At 46.5% G+C, this 9948-nt stretch overlaps 1 protein-coding gene across 1 annotated transcript in view; it reads right to left on the bottom strand.

Annotated features, from left to right (window-relative positions):
• CFAP77 (cilia and flagella associated protein 77) overlaps positions 1-9948 on the bottom strand; it is a 96380-nt gene that overhangs the window by 39389 nt on the left and 47043 nt on the right. The window lies entirely within an intron of this gene.

The following is a 9948-nucleotide window of genomic DNA, read 5'->3' as shown; positions in this document are numbered from 1 at the left end:
TGTAGGTGTTTGAACCACCTCTGATGGTAGGCTGTTCCAGACCTTGGGGGCTTGGACAGTAAAGAAATTCTTCCTTATGTCCAGCCTGAAACTGTCTTGTAGTAGTTTATGACCATTCGACCTCGTCATCCCTTGGGGCGCTCTGGTGAACAAACGTTCCCCCAGATCCTGGTGGTCACCCCTGATAAACTTATAGGTGGCCATCAGATCACCCCTGAGCCTGCGCTTTTCCAGGCTAAAGAGCCCCGTGGCTCTCAGCCTGTCGCTGTAAGGTCTGTTTTCCTGACCTCTGATCATGCGTGTGGCTCTTCTCTGCACTCTCTCAAGCTTCTCCACATCCTTTTTGAATTGTGGAGCCCGAAACTGGATGCAGTACTCCAGCTGCGGCCACACCAAGGCCGAGCACGGGGGAGAAGGACTGCTGAGATCCAAGTCGTCTGAATTCCACAGTGTGTAGGGAGACCGGGTCTAAGACGACTGAAGTCTTTTACTGGACGGGGTTTGGTTTGATGTTCGAATTCCCTGCTTCATTGCTTTTTCTGTAATGCGCTGTGGGGTTTTCAGTGTGAGTAGCACAGTTATAACCCTTCATCGTATCCTTTCCATGAATCTTCTCCTTGCAGAAAGATCTTGCATGTGTTTTGTAGTGTTGTGATTGCTATGTTATCAAGAAACCCGGCTATGAACACCTACTTAGTGGCCACTAGTTTCTTTGGAAGCCATCATCTCTGGTTACTTGGCGTGACGTGACATTGCCTCATTTTATCAGCCGAGATAATGTTAGTCAAACCTGTATTCCAAACACTACGGGTCCATGGTATGTCTGGTACTGTGACTGGCTTAAACATCAGCCTGCATACCTGGAGTATGGCTCTCAAGGTGCTCGTCACAGCTGGGAACTTCACGCTGCAGAGAAAGAGCTGCTGCTGCCGCTAGGAGGGGAAACCATATATTTACAGGATGACCTCTGAGCTCGATGCTCGGATGTACTTGTGTAGCCTCAGAGCATACTATCCATCCGAATACCCACTGGGGGAATAAACGTTTTTCATCCTGAACTTACCTGCGTGTCCCCAAGGCAACCGAGATGATGGGATCAGAGATTTGACTCTGCCTTGCCAACTGGGCATCTGACTCTACCAACATGGCTCATGGGTTTCTAATAGGGAAGTCTGTTTTATTGCCGGTGGCTCACCAAAGTCTCTGAGTTTCCTTAGCACAGCCATGGGTAATGGCAGGCTGTCTTTAAGCACACTGAGTTACCTATTGATTTCCCTCCCCCCACCCCAATTTGTTTTTCTCTTTCTGTTCTTACTGTTACAATAAGCCTGAAATAGCAACTCTGAAATCATGGGCCCTTGGCAATGTCGCACTGTGATTTGTACAGCACTTTGCACAACCGGCCTCTGGGACTTCTGAGCACTGCTGCAATGCAAACACAAACGACGAGCAAATGCTTTGTCCCAGTCTGCTCCGAGAGGGAGCTTGAAGTTGAGGGAAATGGCGGTTATGGTTGCCTGGATTGGTACCTCGTTCCTTCTGTGCCCCCTCGTTCCTGCGGAGCTGGAACAAGCAAATGATCCACCATTAATCTGTCTCTCTGTGTAGCCCAGCAGGAATCTGGGGTATGATTACAGCCGGGGCCCTAGCTTGAGAGGCAGGTATAGCCCAGGCAACCCCGCCTGCACACAGCCTGCCTTTCACTTGCCTTAATTGTTCCCCTTTGGCTGGCGGACCTGTCTGCTCTAACAAGGACAGTCAAGAGGAGGGGGAGGTAATTGAAGCACTTAGCCACGCTCGCCAGCATTGACTTCTGCCGCTAATTAAGGAAGAGGGCCGCTGGGCTTTTTGTTGTTTTTTAATTGTTTGTGGCTTCTGCATAAAAGCGAATGGTAGAGGAGGAACGATTATTTAGTGGGAAATTCTTGACTTCTAAATTTGTATGAGAGGTCACTTACAATTTGTTCACATTTTCACAAGGGCAAATTCAATTAGCAGTTCCAAACGTCCCTACACGCATCACATACACGTGCCTTTATAAGGAGAGGGAGAGGAGGGGAAAACAACGGGGCAGTAATATCATGCCTCTTCATTTTCGTTAGAAGATTGCAGAATATACAATAAAGTTATGAGCCCCTTGCAGCTTTATAGTACTCTAAATAGGTCTTGGCAATAAACCCAGGGAGAGGCCTGGAAGATCACTTTTAAATGATCTCCACTTGTCCTCACTTTCTATTAACCACTGAAGAAAATAATAACTAGAGGAAAAATTGGTGGAAAACACTTTGGGACCAATTTTTTCAGTCTCTCTCTTTTTTTTTTTTTTCTTCCTGGCAAAACTCCCAATGAAATAGCAGGCATCTTGCCTACAAAGTGACTGCAGGACCGGAGCCCTCGCTGCTACAGATGACTCTGAATTTCCAAAGCTCTTGTGCAATTCCTTGTCATTTGGATGAGAAAACAACAATACAAATTTATTTTACCATGGGCAGCCAATGGGAGAGCTTTTTTTTTTTCTCTCCGTGTCGGAGGATCTGTTATTTGGCTCAGAGGGCTCATATGTATGGAACAGTAAAAAGAATAAAACCCATTGTAAACATACACTTTAAAAGATTTATCCGGTGCTCAGAGCTGTACTTAGGAGTACACCTGCTTACAAGAGCACCAATTTGCTTTACTGTTCTCTCCCAAGCTAAGAATATGAGACATGCCCTCATAACAGGCCTAAATGCACACACAAATACATATCTTCTTTAAAAGGCACTAAGTCCAGCTCTTATCGTCCATTAAATAACTGACTTCACACTGTCCATGTTGTGCATTAGCTGGTAGGAAATGTGGCTGGTCATTTTTAATTTTTTTTTTTTTGCAGTGTTGTCGTGTGCTTGCTGGCTAATTTTTAGATATGGAATTAAGAAATCCAAATAAGAGACAATTAGAAGAAAAATTGTGGATGAACCTTTCTATGTCTTGGTCCCTGAAACTCAGGTTCACAATGATTATTATAAAAGAGCAATTACAAACCATGAGCCTCTTCCATGACCACAGCTCTGCTCTGTCTGAGCCTTAAACCCCTCCAGGATTCAGTGGGCAATCATCAGAGTCAATGAGGATAAAAGATGAAGAAACCTGATCTATTGTCCTTTACTTCTGCTTACCGCTGGGGGGGGAAAAATTGGTCTAGCCCAGGGGTGGGCAAAATGCAGCCTGGGGGACCGGATATGGCCGGCCAGGCCATTCTATCCGGCCCACGGGGCCCCTAAAAAATTTAGAAAATTTAATATTTATCTGCCCCTGGCTGCCTGTCATGTGGCCCTCGATGGCTTGCCAAAACTTAGTAAGCAGCCCTCCGCCCAAAATAATTGCCCACCCCTGGTCTAGCAGAACCAAAGCTACCATCGATCTGCTCTTTGACCTGAAACAAAATCACTTGGATATCTAAAGTATAGTTGGTTGGGAAAAGTTGGTTTTTTTCCTGTTAGAAATGACAGTTATATTAAAATGATTGGTGTTGCCCCAAAAAAACTTCACATTTTTCAATTGTTTGTTTTAAAAACTATTTTTTTTTTTTTAAATGAAAGCAGAGACTATCTGGCAATAAATTCCATTTTGTCAAAAATATATATTTTCCAGCTGTAATCTCTATATAATCAAAGCCCACATGCAACACAAGCAGAATACAGTGTATATATGTGAATACATTCTCTGCTCTTTACTTTTGTGTGCGGCAAAAATACGCTTCATAATAATCAGTGAAAGCATATTCTGTTCTTCCCCCTTCCCTCTCTCTACTTCATTGCCTAGGATGAGAAAACTTGGCCTTTATGGGGGACAATGACATGGCAATATATGTCCTCTTAAATATATCAAACAAGTGGAGGAAATGGAATAAAAATAATTATAATGGCAATACATATCCTTATGGAACCAGAAGCAATGTTTCTACATGTATACACAAAATTATTTCATAGGAATAAGAACTCTTAGCTCTTATACTACCTGGCCAATTCAATACATTGTTCAGGCATTTAGGTGAAGTGCAATATAATATAAAAGACAGAGAGAGTTTCTAATTCCACCAAAGCTAGTTCGAACAATGCATACACTTGCATGTAAGTGTCCAATGTAATATGAGAAGCAAATTTCTGTTTGCAGAATTCCTCTTGTCAGCATGAGGTTGGTGGTTAGGGCACAGAAACTGTATTTCTCTGTTGGACTGGTGAGGACATCTGACTCTACTTGCTTTCCCTCATTCTTTTTGGTTAATGTTACATGGGATCATGGGCTTGATTGTCCTTCCATACAACCAATCTTTTAATCTATTGCTCTTTCCTGATGCTCCAGCTAGTTATTGAGGTTCCTTTTGCTTCTGCAAGCCTGGTGGGATTTCTTCACTGCTTTGTGTCGTGTTTGTATTTCTTCTCCTTTTCCAACAGCTGGCTTATGCTTCTCCTGTGATGATCTTGTTCAGTTGCTAGGCCAGCTTTTCCCTGGGTGTTGTGTTTTGACTTCCTCTGCTGTTCTGCATAGCTTCCTTGAATATTTCCCATTTGGTCTGTAATGAGCTTTCTTCACGACTGCAAATGAATGCCCTCCAAGCATCACTGTGCTGAAAAAGGCCATCAAGTGTACTGACAAGAAGTGCCAAAGAAGTGCTAGCAGTACAGAAGGAGCATTTTGACAGAAGGCTGAACCCTGCCATCCACCCAGACACGAACAGTCTACATCTGTGAGAAGATTAGATACCAGAACTGAACCAACCTCAGAAGAAGAAACGGAAAAAACAGCAAAACCATTAAGCATGGGGAAGCCTGCTGGAGTATAACAGCTGAGCTATTAAAACCTGGAGGTTAAATGCCAACAAAGCATTAAAAACCTTTAACAAGGCATAGGAATGAGAGGAGGTACCAGATGACTTCAGCCGCTCTTTAGGAATGGAGATAGGGCAAAATCTTGAGGAAAGGAATCACCAGCAGATAAAGGCCAGTTGTAAAGGAAGTGGTGGGAGAGGACATGGTCAACTTGGATGGAAAAGAAGTGCCACAAAGATGTTCAGCTGCCTTTTGGAAAAGGGACAGCAGTGTTTTGGAATAAAGCAGCGGTGGTTGGGCCGCCAGCCTAGTCCTTGAAAGTTGAAGCTGGGTATCCCTGCCCTGCTGCCTGGGTGACCTTAGGTTTGTCCCTTCGGACCAGATCTTCATAAAGGCAGTTAGGCACTTAAAGGTGCAGACCGATGCCTAGCTAAACTTTGAAATGTGTCTAGGTGCTGAGCTCCCTTTGTTTTCAGCACTTGGGGCTAGATGTTGAAAGACACGGAGGACTAGAGATGTAGATCAGCATCTCAATGGGCTTTTCAACAGTAGCAACTCTGATCTGATGTCAATGAGAAGCCCACCACGCACCTACCTACACACTTAGGTACCTAAAGACCATTCAGTATCTGCTCCCACACCCCTTGGGTCCCCGTCTGTAAATGGGGAGCCTAGTGTTTCCCTACCTCATGGGGTGGAGCCGCGAGGACAGATTCGCTGAAGACTGAGGCACATTGCTATGGGAATGCAAGCCCTACGAATGCTTAGGACAGATACAGATCTTAAACTCCTTCTTGCGGTAACATGGAGCTGGGCTTTATTTAAAAAGCAGGCCCTGGGGTAGGCATGTAAGGGAAATGGGCACGGGCATTTGCAAATGTTATGTAGATGCGTGACATGGTCTGTGTGATATTCCCCGTCGAGGAAGTGCGTGGGTGGCTACAGAAGGAGGCATCAGTAATGACTGCAGCTTTCCTTTAAGGAAGGTATAGGAGCCCGTTTACAAGGTGGGGGCGGGGGGTAACAGAGAGGGGCTGAGCGTGTGTGCAGACGGTAGCCTGGCCATTACTTCGGCGCTTGTACTCGGCAGATGCACGCTCTCTCTTGCAAATTCTGGTTCACACAAGGCAGCTCTTGTAAAGATCAGAAGCTGGAGCATGAATCTGGGAAATCTGATTGGAGGATGCCCCATGGGGGAGGCCAGGACCCTACCACATCCTCGTTAGCGCTGACCTTGGCACGAGCGCTGGCTGCTGATGGATAGGCTATGGAGCCGGACAAGACTCTGGGGAACCGCTGTATTATCTATTATTGTCCCATCAGTGCCTCCCCTGACCCCTCCCAGCTCCGAATGCCACAGGCATCAGGGAGAGAATAAATCTATGTCTGATACTGAGAGAGAGAGCGCACAAGAGCAGGAAAAAGGAGAGATGAAAAATGTCCTTTTTATGACTCTTACAACAAAGCTGGCCACATGGTTTATAGAAAACATTGCTCTGGACAGGGGGAGGGATGGCATCAGCAAAAAGCAGAGCGGCTCATCTGCCCAAGAAGCTGGTTGTAAGACTAATCAGTGCTCGTGACCTTCCAAGGTAAGTATCCTGTGGAACAAACGGGCTGCACCGCCTTGGCCTACCTCTCCTGTTCACGGCCCCGTGCCTATAAAATGGGCTGCGCAATATGCATCTGCTGCAAACAGGCGAGTGACACGCTTAAAAGCCTAAGAGAGCTGCCTTGCTGTGGAGAGCATCCAGACTGGGACGTGATTAATAGCAGCGGAGGCATTATTTCCATATTTGTTTCTATTCTGGGTCATCCTAAACAGTAGGAGAGTCTGCAGCGGGCGCCCTTGGAGGATTCCTGACATTGGTGGTGGTAGGAGACGTGTAGGGCTGTGTCAGGTGCAGGGGGGCAGGAGGGGGTCTGGTGTCTGAAATGTTGGAGGCCGCACAGAAAGGCCTCTGTTTTGAAAAGGTCTCTATGCATTACCCGTTGGCAGCTATACTGGAACAGCCTATCCCCCCTGACAGCACAACTGCTACCACCATCTTTTGCCCTTGCAGCGCCCACTGTTACTCTTCTGAAAAAGGAATGAAGAAGCCAGAGGGCAAGTTTGGTGGGGTACAACAGTTGCAATTCCTCCTAGATGAGACGGGTGTGCCATGCAGAAGGCTTTAAGCAGATCCAACAGATCCATGGGGGCTTTACATGAGTGCAGGAGCATAGCAGGCCCTCTGCCTCTCCCTCGTAGCCCCCAAGTGCTCCCAGCGCCTGCGGGATTCTGGGCTGCCGTGCAACCTTCAGGCAGCGTAGGTAGAGCCCCTGCCTTGGTCCAGTATTCGCAAGGTGCAGGGTATCCCCACTTCTCCCGGGTTGCACCTTCTGCGTGATGCCCGAGGAGATGTGACGCCATTTCCAGTCTAACAGAGTCCATGAAAAAATGTAGCTGCATTTGAATAAGATGTTCATCAAAGCAGAGTTTGAGTTCCCAGGGCCTGGAATCGATGCAGGGCACCATATGTTGCGGTTATCTCACCCCTTCTGCCCCCAAACATCTTAACTGAGTGCGCTGTCCTGGTGATCGGCAGCAACAACTGAGATGCGCTGGGAGGGAGGATAGGATCCTCAAACAGAAGTTACACTAAATGTATCAATAATTAACAGCCTTTTAATAGCAGAGTTTTGGCTGCCTGACATCCGCTTCCAGACAGGTCCCGGGCACTCTCTGCCGATATCTCATGCAAGGTCCAGAGATCCCCAACATGTCTGAAGTGCAGCCCGTGTGAATTCTGGATCTGCTTAAAGTCTTCTGTCTCGCACATGGGACATGCCTCTCATCAAGGAAGGATTGCAACCCTAAGCATCAGCAGATACTACCAATAAAACTGAGGGTTCACGTCGTCTCTTCAGGCTGTAATCCACTCGAGCAGAAGGCTGCTAACTGGTGATCTCCAACCCCAGAATAAAGGAAGGCTGTCAGATGCAAACTGGTCCCAACCCTTTGCATTCCTGCCTGTGAAGTGGGAAAGAATCAGCCTTTTTGCCCATGCTGATGGGGTCATTACTTTACCAGTCTTGAAGTGAGTTAAATTCCTCACTTTCTGCCAAAATGGCTGTAACAACTCCTCAGTAGCCCCAGTAATTTGATTTGGTTTATAATGTGCTTTTAAAGTACAGGGGATAAATGCCATCAGTCTGCATAAAAGGTGGCAGGTAAAGAACGGGCAAGATGGGCTATAATAACTTTAAATTAAAAGCTCTCTTTCCCCCCCCTCATCTGCAGCCATGGTGGGGTCTGCAGATTTTCAGTAAAACTTTGGGAATGTGCCTAGATCTCTCTCCAGCAGGCATTTAACCTCCGTTTACGAAGAAATAAAGCAAAATTGATGTTGATTTTGGCCTGCGTTGGGGGATACTTGTGCAGCATAAAAGCCCTTTTGCCTGCAATTTGCCGAGCAGCCCTGTCACATCAGTAAAGGCTGGTACTGATAAAGATAAAGCTTTATAGCTGGGGCATTTGCTGCTAACAGCAAGCTAATGCTGCATTTTCATTTTGATGCAATTAATGTTAATGTCTGCTACGAAAATTGTCATTAAATACCATTTTAAAATCCATTCAATTTGCATATGCAAAGCCCATTTACTATCATGTAAAATACATACTGCCGTTCATCATGTCTTTTCCCTTGAATTTGTAGCTGCTATTTTGTTTTGTTCGTGATTAGATTCATTTTAAAAGCTAGATGGTAATTGCAGAGAGCCCGGCAATCCTACAAGACACAACAGCAGAGGCCAGGCCAGGTCAGAGCGTATTTCAGGGGCTTCTACCACGCTTGAGCCCTTCCTCGATGAACCCTCGCTGCCTATTTAAGGGTGTCACTGTCCAGCTCCCCCTCACAAAGGGCAGAAGTCCAGGAGCTGGTACATTCAGCTGGTGGGATGGAGGTGTGTTGAGCTGTTCATTTTTCCTCTCCCTTAAATCCTTTGTGCTTCTTACCTATAAGGCAGCAGGAGCTCCTCCTGGGCCTCTGTAGATACTTTTTAAAGCAGTCACTGAGTGCACTGGGCATCTCTCCAGCTAGCAGCAAAAGAGCTACAAAGCTTGGAGCCCAAAACAAGCCACAATATGGGCCCTCACTAAGTGGCTTTATGGTAGGATCCTGTGTCCCAGCTGGACTGGCAATGGCATGGGGGTCCAGAGGTGGCTGCAGAGGCAGCAAAGGAAGCATCTAGTGCTTAGCTTAGCAGCCTCTATTTGTGCAAGGGGTTGTGTTGAGCTTTCTGTGATATCCCACTCATTAGAGTGAGGTTGGCAGGGCTTCTCAGCAGCTGGTCTTGGAATTGGTGCCTCCTGGTAGAGAGACAAGAGCTAGTTGCTACATAAGAGTTGTTGCTTCCAGCTCTCTGCAGACTCGGGCAAGAATCGCTGCACTGGTCACATTGACTCCAGAAGCTCAGGCATTGGGCACGAACCAGCAGAGCTCAGGACACAGGGCTGGGCTAAACCTTGCTGTCACGGGTGAGCGCAGGGTCAAAGGAAAGTGCATAGAAATGGTCCCTCCATGTAGCTGGTGGGCATCCCCAAGGCTGGCAATGACTGAAGCCTTCTGGTTTTCTGCATGGCCTTTTGTGGCCCCTGCCAGTGATCAAACTGCTCCGCTCACAACCACAGTGGAGGGACAAGTAGGCTGTGCATAAAATGCAACTATGCTGATAAGACAGCAATCTGCACCAACATGGCAACTGCTTTGTGTGGATGGATGTGACTACACACAGTGTTGTGCAGCAGATCATCCCACTGATCATCTTGGAGACAAAATTACTTGGACTCAGTTGAATGAATTAAAGGAGTGGGACAAAATAGAGTTTTAAAGAGGGCTTCGATTTGTGCCATTCATTTTGGGCGATGCCATTCTACCCCAGCAGTTCACAGGAGTGCATGGCTAACCGCAGGCACACCGGCTAGCTTTAGATACCAGGTATCTGATTTTTGAATATGGTTGGATAGCAAGACATAAAAACACTGATTTAAACTCTGCGATTAGGACATTCTGTGGCTCGAGAAGCCAATATGTAAAATGTAGAGAATTCAGAGTTCAGCTTGTCTTGGGAAAACCATATGTTAGAGCATTTTTTC

This window comes from Gavialis gangeticus, unplaced genomic scaffold (genome assembly GCF_001723915.1).
Source record: "Gavialis gangeticus isolate Ggan-Ray unplaced genomic scaffold, GavGan_comp1, whole genome shotgun sequence".
In the NCBI taxonomy this organism is placed as follows: Eukaryota; Metazoa; Chordata; order Crocodylia; family Gavialidae; genus Gavialis; species Gavialis gangeticus.
Note: the sequence above shows the minus strand (reverse complement) of the source record. Positions and strands in the feature narration are given on the sequence as shown.